Raw genomic sequence first — 11,198 nt, 5'->3', positions numbered from 1 at the left:
TTTTTTTTTTTTACAAAGCCTTCATTGAGGTATGACTGTCATACAAAAATCCTTACTTATTTATTATATACAACATGTTGTGCTTGGAGATAAGTCTACACCCTTGAAACTATCACCACAATCTCTTCCACCCCTTCCCTAGTCCTTCCTATTTATTTCTTCTTCCCCATCTGTGCTGAATAGTCTCTTCTTCTCCCTGCAGACCATTTCCCCACTCCTCCCCCTTTTGTTCGAGACTGAGAAATTTGACATTTATGGACATCACCCTTGCCTTTTGGCTTCTGGTTGGATTCAGCCAATGGGAAGCCCCAGCCAGAGATCTAGGGGTGGACAGCTAGGGTGAAGTTTGAATATTTATTCTCCCAGCTCCCTCTCTGCTGATCTATGCATTGGCCATGGCTCTGTCCCTCTACAAGGCCACAGCTCCTGTGGGCAGTCCTCTCTCACAGAGCTACACTGTAGCCACAGCCTTTCGTGGGCCCAGTAACCACTCCCTCACCCTCCTCCTCGGGCCTGTGGGATTCCATGGTTGTCGCTGTGGCTAGCCTCTGCTGGTCTCCCTTCATCCTGGCATGGCTCAGCCATGGTCCCCTCCATTAATGTATCTGTTTGCATGTGTCACCTGTTTCCTGCCAGAATCGTAACTAACAAACCAATCTACCTCCAAACATGGATCTAGAGGTGACCCCAAATGATGTTTAAACCTGTACATTCACTTTGTCCACTGATGGAAAGCAGAAAGGCTGCTAGTCAAAATGGAACTCCTTTGTTTCCAAATGGTTGGTTCCCCTGAATCTGGCAATGGAAAAAAAGCTACATTTTTATTCCCTTTGCACAGGCTTTCCTACACTAAATTCAACCCGGTGATAAAGACAGATGGAAACCTGGCTGGGCAGGATTTTTTTTTTTTTTTTCAGTTAAAACATAAAACTAAAAGAATCTTAAAAGTAAATCAGAACTACTGGGGACTAAGGGTTCAGAAGGTGGTGGGGGCAGAGGGTGGTTATGATCTCTAAAATTCTGCTGAACGTTTGAAATATATTTTCAAACAAGATACAAAACCAAGCATGCCGCTTTTTCCTTTTTAGACATTTCTCCTTAAGTCTGAACTCCAGCAATCCCTTCAATAAAGTTGAGAAATTCCATTGATATTCATTATTACCAAAGCAGCATTGTTAAGAGATTGCTATACTTCCTCATCTCCAGACCTCACCCTATGCCACCCCCTACTAATAATGAAGAGATAAATTGGATGTTTTTGGTTCCTTTATACTCAAGGAAACCTATGTAATAGAGATAGAAACCCTCTAAAGATGCTACTTTTTTTTAGGAGGCTTTTCTTTTTTAATTTTTAAAACATGTTGAAAAGTAAATCCATGTCTGCATAAGTTCCCAATCCCCATTTCTCCCAGCTTCTGGAAGGTGGGCCTGGTGGGCACCCTCAGCTCCTTAGTGTTTCCCAGCTGGCCCCTGAAGACAGAACTTCCCTTCCAGTCTCTGCTGCTGTAAGGCCCCTCTGCCCACCTACCCCTGCAGCCTCCCTTCCCACCTCACCCAAGACTTATTGCTAAAAGAAGGGAAGAGGAATGAGAACAGCCAGCACACCCAACTGTCCTGTCCCACCCCCACGCTAAGGTCCCTACCCCCGACACACAAAGGGCAGGGCCCAGAGGCCAAGCCCCAGCCAACTAGGAGGCACCCATTCCAGTCCCAGCAAGGAAGCAAAAGTGCCCTTAGTCCAGCTTAAAGGCCCCTGAGCCCAGGCCATGGCCCCAAGAGATAGGCCCAGCTGCCAGGAACACATGCAGAACCCACAGGTCCGGGCTGGGCTGTCGGCAGCTCTGGGTCTTGGAAAGACCTGGCAAGAGCCCTAGCCCCTTCTGTCCTCAGTGACACCAGAGATGCCTGGGGATGGCCATCAAAGGGGTCCTGGAGCCTGTGGTTGGTGGAGGACCTCAGGATTCAGAGTGAGGGCACTGGGGGCTCCAATCAGGGTGGGTAGGGGCTGAGAGCCAGGACGGGCAGCCAGAGCGGGGAGGTTGAGAGGCGGTGGGCACTGGTTGGGGGCCAACCGAGGCTGGAGAAAGCGGCCTTGCTGCATTGTGGGTGGCTGTCAGAGCAGAGTGGGAGCCGTGGGCAAAGGTGCCCTCAGCAGCGAGGGGCAGCTAGGGCAGAGAGGTGGGAGGTGGAGCGGGGGTGGTGCAGGGGGGGCACTGATCGGGACACAGACATGGAGACCGATGTAATCTGGACCTCATCATCTTCTTCTAGGGCTGGGGCTGGCAAGGGAGCCCCTCTCCTAGCCTCCTCCATGGGGACTGTGGCTCCACGGGCCCCATCCTGCTCAGCCTCCCATTCCTGCAGCACCTCCTCCAGATTGAAGCAGCACCAATAGCTCACAAAGAAGGTCTTCACCTGGGTCAGAGTCTTGTTCCCAATCACCTCTGCAATAGCCCCAAAGTCTTTGCCATACCTCCGGATGGCTTGGGCAGCCAAAAGCTGCTCCTCTGTGGTCCAGCAGGAGTTGAACTTGGCGTTGGCCTCCAGGGGGCGGAGTGGATCAATGGTGCCCTCCGGGGCTTGGCGCAGGCTGCCGTTCCTCTGCTTTATGCTTGGTACCTCTCTCTCGGGGTCTCCAGCATCGGGCTCTCCCTCACTCAGGCCTCCTCGACTCTCTTCAGACTCATCACTGTCTTCTTTGTCCTTGCAGCCCCTCAGCCGCCGGGCCTGTTTGTCCATCATGCTAGTTCGGCTGTGGGTTTTCTTCCAAGAGTAGTGATATTTCACCAGGCTGCAAATCAACGTGTCGGGCAGCATCTGCTGGATCCACACTTGTCGTGGAAGCCAAAGGCCTGTTCACACAGCACCTTGTCTTCTACTGTCTACTCCTCAGGGAATGGGGTGAAGTTGGCCAGGTCAGCCAGCGACTTCTCCACATGGTGCTTATTCCACAAGAGCATGCCCAGCGTCTGCTCAATGCTGTAGCCACGCTTTTCCGTGGCCATCACAATATACTTGTTAAGCTTGGCATCTGACACACAGTGATTGGGTGACCACACTAGCATCCCCTTCAGCTTCTTGTTGCTGTAGCGTGTGAGGCTCTCAGGCTTGCACTCCGGAATTACGGCCTGGTAATTGGTTCCAACGCGGATCATGCTGTCCTGCGAGTGCTCCTCCTCGCTGCTGTCATCCTCAGAGTGGGGCTGTCCGCCGTTGGGCACCGTCTTGGCCCGGCTGCGGGACGCGCACTCTCCATCACAGAGGGCATTACCCCTCTGAGCTGCCCCAGGGGGTGCGTGAACCTTCGGAGAGCGACAGTGGTTGCCGGATTCGCCCCGAGTGCAGTGCCCGGCCTGGCCTGGAGAGGTCCTCACCTGCTATCTTCCATCTTGCCCCTGCCCCCAAGATGCTACTTTTTTAGAGGGTACTTTATTTTTACCCTGCTATGACTTCGGTACTTTAAGCATCTGAACCAGTCAATTTGAAACCTGATTCCCCTCATTTACTGGACATTCTTAATGGTGATTAAATATTTATGCTGTCGGAGGCCTTTTTTTCCCCACCATGAAAGCTGCAAATTTGGAACATTCAGGACTTTAATTGTGAGGACAGGCACACTTACAGGCATAGCCAAATGGTCGAAGATGCATTTCTCATTCTCTTTGATTTGGTGGGAGGAGGAGGAGGCATGGGGATGATGGCGAAAGGACAGGTGTCCTAGGGGCACGATCCTGGCAAACTGAATTTCTTGCTGACTGAGGACTGGACACGGAACTGTTCTGGGGCCAATTAGAAATAAGCAGAATTGCCATAAGACAAGGGCCTCTTGTGGTTGTCCTGTAGGACCATTGGAAGCCCACCCACATGGGTCCCAGAACTCATGGACCTCGGCTTCCATGTATCTCATTCCCAGCCGTGAGGGAGGTAAGGTTTGCCTTGCCAGCACGCACAGTCCCTTACATGCCCAACTGATCCTACCTCGACGGTGGCAATTGTTACCCCCAGCCACCCTGGCCCACTGAGCAGTCCGGTGTAATGATTAAGAGCTTGGGCCTCAGCCTGGGCCACCCTGAGGGGCTTAGGTTTGCACAAGGGCACCCAGCCAAGGAGGAAAGAGGAATTAAAACCCAGCCTGTCTTCTGTTTACCAAATCTTGCACCCTGGCTTGGGGCTGGGTGTTCCCAAAGGAAGTGGCACCTTTTTCTTTGTACAAAGACACTGTAGGCCAGCAGTGATCCCAGTCAGGCCTAGGTTCCAGACCCTGTCCCACTACTCAGTAACTACGTAGGCTTGGGCTCTCTGACCCTCAGCATCCTCATCGTGGGTTGGAAAAATCGCATCCATCACATGGGATTTTCATGTGTATTAAATGAGATAATATGTGTAAAGCCTTTAGCACAATGCCTGGCACACAGGAAGTTGCTCCATAAATAATAAACATTATTATTATGATTACCATTATTATTACCAGGACTCTAGTGCTGTGTTAGCACTATTAGTATTAGGAGTTTGCTAGGACTGCCATAACCAAGTATCACAGACTGGGTGGCAGTGTATTTCCTCATAGATCTGGAGGCTGGACGTCCAAGATCAAGGTGTTGGCAGGGTTGGTTTCTTCTGAGGCCTCTCTCCTTGGCTTGTAGATGGTCATCTCTCAGTATCTTCACATGGTCCTTCCTCTGTACATATCTGTGTCCAAATTTCCTCTTATAAGAACACCAGTCAGATTAGATTAGTGTCCACCCTAACGACTTCATTTTACTTCTTTAAAGACCCTACCTCTAAATACAGTTACATCTGAAGCTACTGGAGGATAGGACTTCAACGTATGTATTGGGGAGATGGTGACAATTCAGCCTGTAACACACCTATTCTCCATCTCAAACCCTATCCTTAGGAAAACATTTTAACTGGCATTTGTTGGGCACATGTTTCCGCTCAGTACTGAGCCGATTTACTTCAGTTTCTTCATTTAGTTTTTCCAATAACCTCATAAACTAAAGTGCAGAGAGCTTAATGACAAGCCAAGGTCCCACAGTACGGTAGGCCCAAGCTGGGTCTTGAACCCCTTCTCCTGGCCAAGTCCATGGCTTCTACATCAGGTTTGCTGATGGATTCTCACCATATGATATTAGTGGCTGATAACACTTAATCTGTTACCCTCCCTGGTTGTTCTGTTGCAGTGGCGGCTGGTGGCCAGCCAGCCACAGCAGAGCAAACACTCTGTTCCCATAGTCTCTTCCTCTATAAAGGTTTTCCTCACTTCCCATTGCTGTGTTCTCACTGGATGTCTCTGCCTCTTCATTTCTCACCTGTTGCACTATCCTGCCAACCCCCGTATGTTCGCAATTCATTTACCTGCCTCTTGGTCCTACCGGCTTGAATTTCATGAAGGTTAAGAGGGGATGCCACTAGTGTTAAGAGTGGATGTGGGTGTTAGGTACATCAGAACCAGCAGGAACAGGGGAATGGCAACATCTGCAATCAAGGCTACATCTGTAATTGGTGGATGAGCGGCTCAGAGTCATCTCGGGATATCAAGAAGATACACGCCCGGGTGTGGTGGCTCACGCCTGTAATCCCAGCACTTTGGGAGGCCGAGGTGGGCAGATCACCTGAGGTCAGGAGTTTGAGACCAGCCTGGCCAACATGGTGAAACCCCATCTCTACTAAAAATACAAAAATTAGTCAGGCATGGTGGTGGGCGCCTGTAATCCCAGCTACTCAGGAGGCTGAGGCAGGAGAATCGCTTGAACCCAGGATGTGGAGGTTATAGTGTGCTGAGATTGTCCCACTGCACTCCAGCCTGGGTGACAGAGTGAGAAAGTGAGACTCCATCTCAAAAAAAAATGAAGAGGGGCCTCAAAGAAATAGGTAGTGACTGTGAGCACTTTTCTCTGGTTTTGTTGTTAAATAGACTGTGTAGATGAAACAAAACAGGCCATGGTAACAGGCTGGTGGGAAAGGGCCTTCCTACTGTATGGAGGGTTCTGTGGCCTCAGCACACAAAGTCCAAAGATGTTGCCCATAAACTGACCCCAGTGAGCAGATCCTACTAGCCCAGATAACACTTTCAGCTTCATACTTGTCCAGCACTTAAAACTTGTGCTCATCGCCAAATCATGAGTGAACTCCCATTCACAATTGCTTCAAAGAGAATAAAATACCTAGGAATCCAACTTACAAGGGATGTGAAGGACCTCTTCAAGGAGAACTACAAACCACTGCTCAATGAAATAAAAGAGGATACAAAAAAATGGAAGAACATTCCATGCTCATGGGTTGGAAGAATCAATATCGTGAAAATGGCCATACTGCCCAAGGTAATTTATAGATTCAATGCCATCCCCATCAAGCTACCAATGACTTTCTTCACAGAATTGGAAAAAACTACTTTCAAGTTCATATGGAACCAAAAAAGAGCCCGCATTGCCAAGTCAATCCTAAGCCAAAAGAACAAAGCTGGAGGCATCACGCTACCTGACTTCAAACTATACTACAAGGCTACAGTAACCAAAACAGCATGGTACTGGTACCACAACAGAGACATAGATCAATGGAACAGAACAGAGCCCTCAGAAATGATGCCGCATATCTACAACTATCTGATCTTTGACAAACCTGACAAAAACAAGAAATGGGGAAAGGATTCCCTATTTAATAACTGGTGCTGGGAAAACTGGCTAGCCATATGTAGAAAGCTGAAACTGGATCCCTTCCTTACACCTTATACAAAAATTAATTCAAGATGGATTAAAGACTTAAATGTTAGACCTAAAACCATTAAAATCCTACAAGAAAACCTAGGCAATACCATTCAGGACATAGGCGTGGGCAAGGACTTCATGTCTAAAACACCAAAAGCAATGGCAACAAAAGCCAAAATTGACAAATGGGATCTCATTAAACTAAAGAGCTTCTGCACAGCAAAAGAAACTACCATCAGAGTGAACAGGCAACCTACAGAATGGGAGAAAATTTTTGCAACCTACTCATCTGAGAAAGGGCTAATATCCAGAATCTACAATGAACTCAAACAAATTTACAAGAAAAAAAAAACAACCCCATCAAAAAGTGGGCAAAGGACATGAACAGACACTTCTCAAAAGAAGACATTTATGCAGCCAAAAAACACATGAAGAAATGCTCATCATCACTGGCCATCAGAGAAATGCAAATCAAAACCACAGTGAGATACCATCTCACACCAGTTAGAATGGCCATCATTAAAAAAGCAGGAAACAACAGGTGCTGGAGAGGATGTGAAGAAATAGGAACACTTTTACACTGTTGGTGGGACTGTAAACTAGTGCAACCATTGTGGAAGACAGTGTGGCGATTCCTCAGGGATCTAGAACTAGAAATACCATTTGACCCAGCCATCCCATTACTGGGTATATACCCAAAGGATTATAAATCATGCTGCTATAAAGACACATGCACACGTATGTTTATTGCAGCACTATTCACAATAGCAAAGAGTTGGAACCAACCCAAATGTCCAACAACAATAGACTGGATGAAGAAAATGTGGCACATATACATCATGGAATACTATGCAGCCATAAAAAATGATGAGTTCATGTCCTTTGTAGGGACATGGATGAAACTGGAAAACATCATTCTCAGTAAACTATCGCAAGGACAAAAAACCAAACACCGCATGTTCTCACTCATAGGTGGGAATTGAACAATGAGAACTCATGGACACAGGAAGGGGAACATCACACTCCGGGGACTGTTGTGGGGTGGGGGGAGGGGGGAGGGACAGCATTAGGAGATATACCTAATGCTAAATGACGAGTTAATGGGTGCAGGAAATCAACATGGCACATGGATACATATGTAACAAACCTGCACATTGTGCACAAGTACCCTAAAACCTAAAGTATAATAATAAAAAAACAAAACAAAACAAAAAAAACTTGTGCTCATCTTTGGACTCTTACCATCATTATTGTTAAAAAACAACAAGTATTTATTAGGGGACTTTCATATGTAGGGCCTTATGCTAAGAGCTAGGAATATATTTGGTACTATCTCCTGTTGTTAGCAGTAGGATTTTCATGCTTCTTTAAATGAGTCAGGCTCTTTCAAGCCCCTGTGTCCTTGCATTTGCTGTACATTTCACCTAAAACACCCTTTCCATCTTCTCAGCTTTGTGAACTCTCACTTACCCACTAAAGTCCAGTGTAAAAGCTACTTTCTCCTGGGAGTCTTCCTTGAAATTGTACTAGAATGCCTCTACTAAACTATAAACTCCCATTTAAAAAATAAATAAAACTAGAAACTAAGTGCTGTCTCATCTTTGTGCCCCCAGGAACTAGGCCCTGTATACAGTAAGTACCCATTCATTTATTACAAAATAGTGAAGTGTGTCTCCTTCATGCCAGGCTCTGTTCTAGCAGTGTAACCAAACTTACCTGAATTTGTTTAATGGGGCCAGTTCCTCCCTTTGGTTATGAATTCGCTGCTCTGAATTTGAAGAGCACTTTATCTGTAAGTTGATAGCATTAAAATCTGGTGATTCACATCATACACTATGCATGGTTGTGTGTATAGCTCTTTCACGTAATGTAATTTCTTTGAGATCAGAGATGCTGTCTTATTTAGTTTATCTCCATATTCCCTTTATTCCTCAAACTTTCTCTTCATTAACTCACTCCATCTTTTAACAGATACTTCCTGAGAACCTACCATGTGCTAGGCATGTGTTGTGGGCTGGGGTTACGGCAATGAGCAAGACCAATGGTGTTATTTTTGTGCAGATTACTGGGCCTTACACAGAGTCAGTATTCAATAAATGTCAGTTGAAGTGTAATGTTAAGGCTCTATACTCCTTAGGGGCAAGGGTCATTCTTTGAGGTACCCACAGCCCCACATACAATGACATAACTTGGCATCTCCACAATGCATATTTACCAATTCATGAATTGATTATCTCTGCAGAGACAGAGAATATAAAAGCAGAAAAACAACTCCTTGCCACAAAAAATATTATTGATAACATGGAGGAGCATCCACCGAACATAGCTTTTAAATTATTTGTTAATTTACAGCACCTTTCAAACTTTGTTTGAAAATGGCTTTACATTGAAAAGGGGAGAGTCTTATACTGTAATTATGTCAGGCAAGCTTATAATAATTATAATAATTATCAACTGAGTGCCAATAATACTTTAAGAACTCCACTGAGCATAAAGATCACACTAGCGCCTAACAGGTATTTAAAATTAAGCTCTTTAAAATTGCAAAGGCACAGATTTAGTGTTTTCTATTTTTTAGTAAGTAAAGATTCTGACAAATAATTACCCTCTTTTTCCTGGTAGAAACTTGTTTACACGGAAAATTTTCTCTAAGATGGATTTCTTCTAGTGGGAATTTGAGCAATTATTTTCTTTAACATATCTTGAATGATATTTTCTCTTCTGTTTGAAAAATATGATAACATGCCAGATCTCGGAGCCTCTCCAGAGTAGAAGACACACCCATGAATAGACAAGCAAGTTTTCGTGGGTATGTCGTTCTACTAAGCATAGAAAAAGGCAGACTTTGAAGCACGCTAGGATTCCCCCTAGTGGATGTAAAAGGTACTTGATTAAAGAAAAAAAAAAAATCCACACCTGAGGGGAGTTGGTGGGTACTGTGGTTTACAAGCATTCATTCCTCCCTAGCATCTGTTCCTGAAAGTTGGAAGTATGTCACCGATTAATAAAGGTTTGATTAGCACTCCTCTTTCTATCTGGCATCCATAGTAATTAAGGTGTCTGCCTGCAGGCTTGCAAATGCAGCATGAAATTACCGTCAGCCGGAGAACAGAGAAATAAAATGAACACTCTTTAAAACAACACCATCTAATTTCCATAAGACACTCCCCAAATCAAATTCTCATCTGTGACTGTTTTGGTTTAAAGTGATATGGTGCTTTTATTCAAATCATGAAAAACATTGGCTCTTTTTAGAGACTCTATTTTTATCTATGTCAGTGGTGGCCAGCTACTTAAAAAATGTGCTTTTGTGTATTGTCCAAATTAGATTCCTGGGTGTTGGTCTTTGTCCTGTCTTTTACAAATCCCCATTACTTATCATGTGTAGTGTCTATGAATTCATTCCATACACACTTGTTGATTATAGGCACAAGGCTAGGTACTAGATAGTGGGGGATAAACGACACAGATAAGAATAAGACACAGATCTTGGCCTCTGAAAAGCTGTTAATCTATTCTGAGATACCGACTTTCTGTCTCCTTTACTGGCTCCACTTTCTCCTCCTCCTTTTTAAAATGTTGACGTGTAGGTGACCATGATAACTATTTTTATCTGCCCAGAAAGGTTTACCATCCCTGTTCTTCTTATAAAGAAGCTGTACCCTCCTTCCAACCATACGGGGGCATATGACATGGGTCTGGCCAATCCAAGTGCTCCTTAGATTTGGTCTAAGCATGGGTCACGTGATTCTAGCAAAGTCAACAAGAGTTCTTTCCAGGAATTGTTATAGAGATGGTGGGAGAAAAGAGGTTTTTTAGGGGGGTGGCTAATCTGGGGCTAGCAGTGATTTTGCTCTCTGCCTAGCAGAAAAGTCCAGTATGAAGTATGAGATAGAGACAGAGAGAGATAGAGATAGAGATAGAGATATAGAGATAGAGATAGAGATGAGAGAGAGAGAGAGAGAGAGAGAGAGACAGATAGACAGAGACAGAGACAGAGACTGACTGTTGAGGCTCTCCAGGACTGAGTCCTCAGCTCACTCTTGGTCCTTTGACATCAATCCCTTCTTCTGTCTTTGGCACCCTCTCATTCCTGCAGTATTCTCCCTGGTCAGTGTCACCAATGCACCGGGCTTCTATCATTACTTAGCTGCTGATGACTCTAAAATATCTACACAAAAGTGATCTCTTGATCTCTGAACTTTAGGCCTTGAATTTTAGATCTACATGTCTAAATGCCTACGGGTCATTTCCCTTGGGCATTCCATACATACTTCAAGTCAAGTCAATTTTCTTCCATACCTTTTCCCCACATGTTCCTAGTCTTATTGGGTGACACCACTGCCCATCCAGGTTCTTAAATCAGAAGGTGGAAGTCATCCTAGATACTTCCCTCGCCTTCTATCTTTAATCAACAAGCAAGCCTGCTGATTTGTATAATGGGCTTGATTTCTCATCATAAGATGTCTTATTTCCCAGATCCTCTCTGCT

At 45.2% G+C, this 11,198-nt stretch overlaps 1 pseudogene; it reads right to left on the bottom strand.

Moving 5' to 3' along the window:
* Window positions 1-1,918: 1,918 nt before the first annotated feature.
* LOC116479582 (REST corepressor 2-like) lies at window positions 1,919-10,850 on the bottom strand (annotated as a pseudogene).
* Window positions 10,851-11,198: the final 348 nt, after the last annotated feature.

The sequence above is a fragment of the Hylobates moloch genome, unplaced genomic scaffold (assembly GCF_009828535.3).
Source record: "Hylobates moloch isolate HMO894 unplaced genomic scaffold, HMol_V3 SCAFFOLD_12, whole genome shotgun sequence".
Lineage (NCBI taxonomy): Eukaryota > Metazoa > Chordata > Mammalia > Primates > Hylobatidae > Hylobates > Hylobates moloch.
This window is presented reverse-complemented; position numbering and strand designations above follow the sequence as displayed.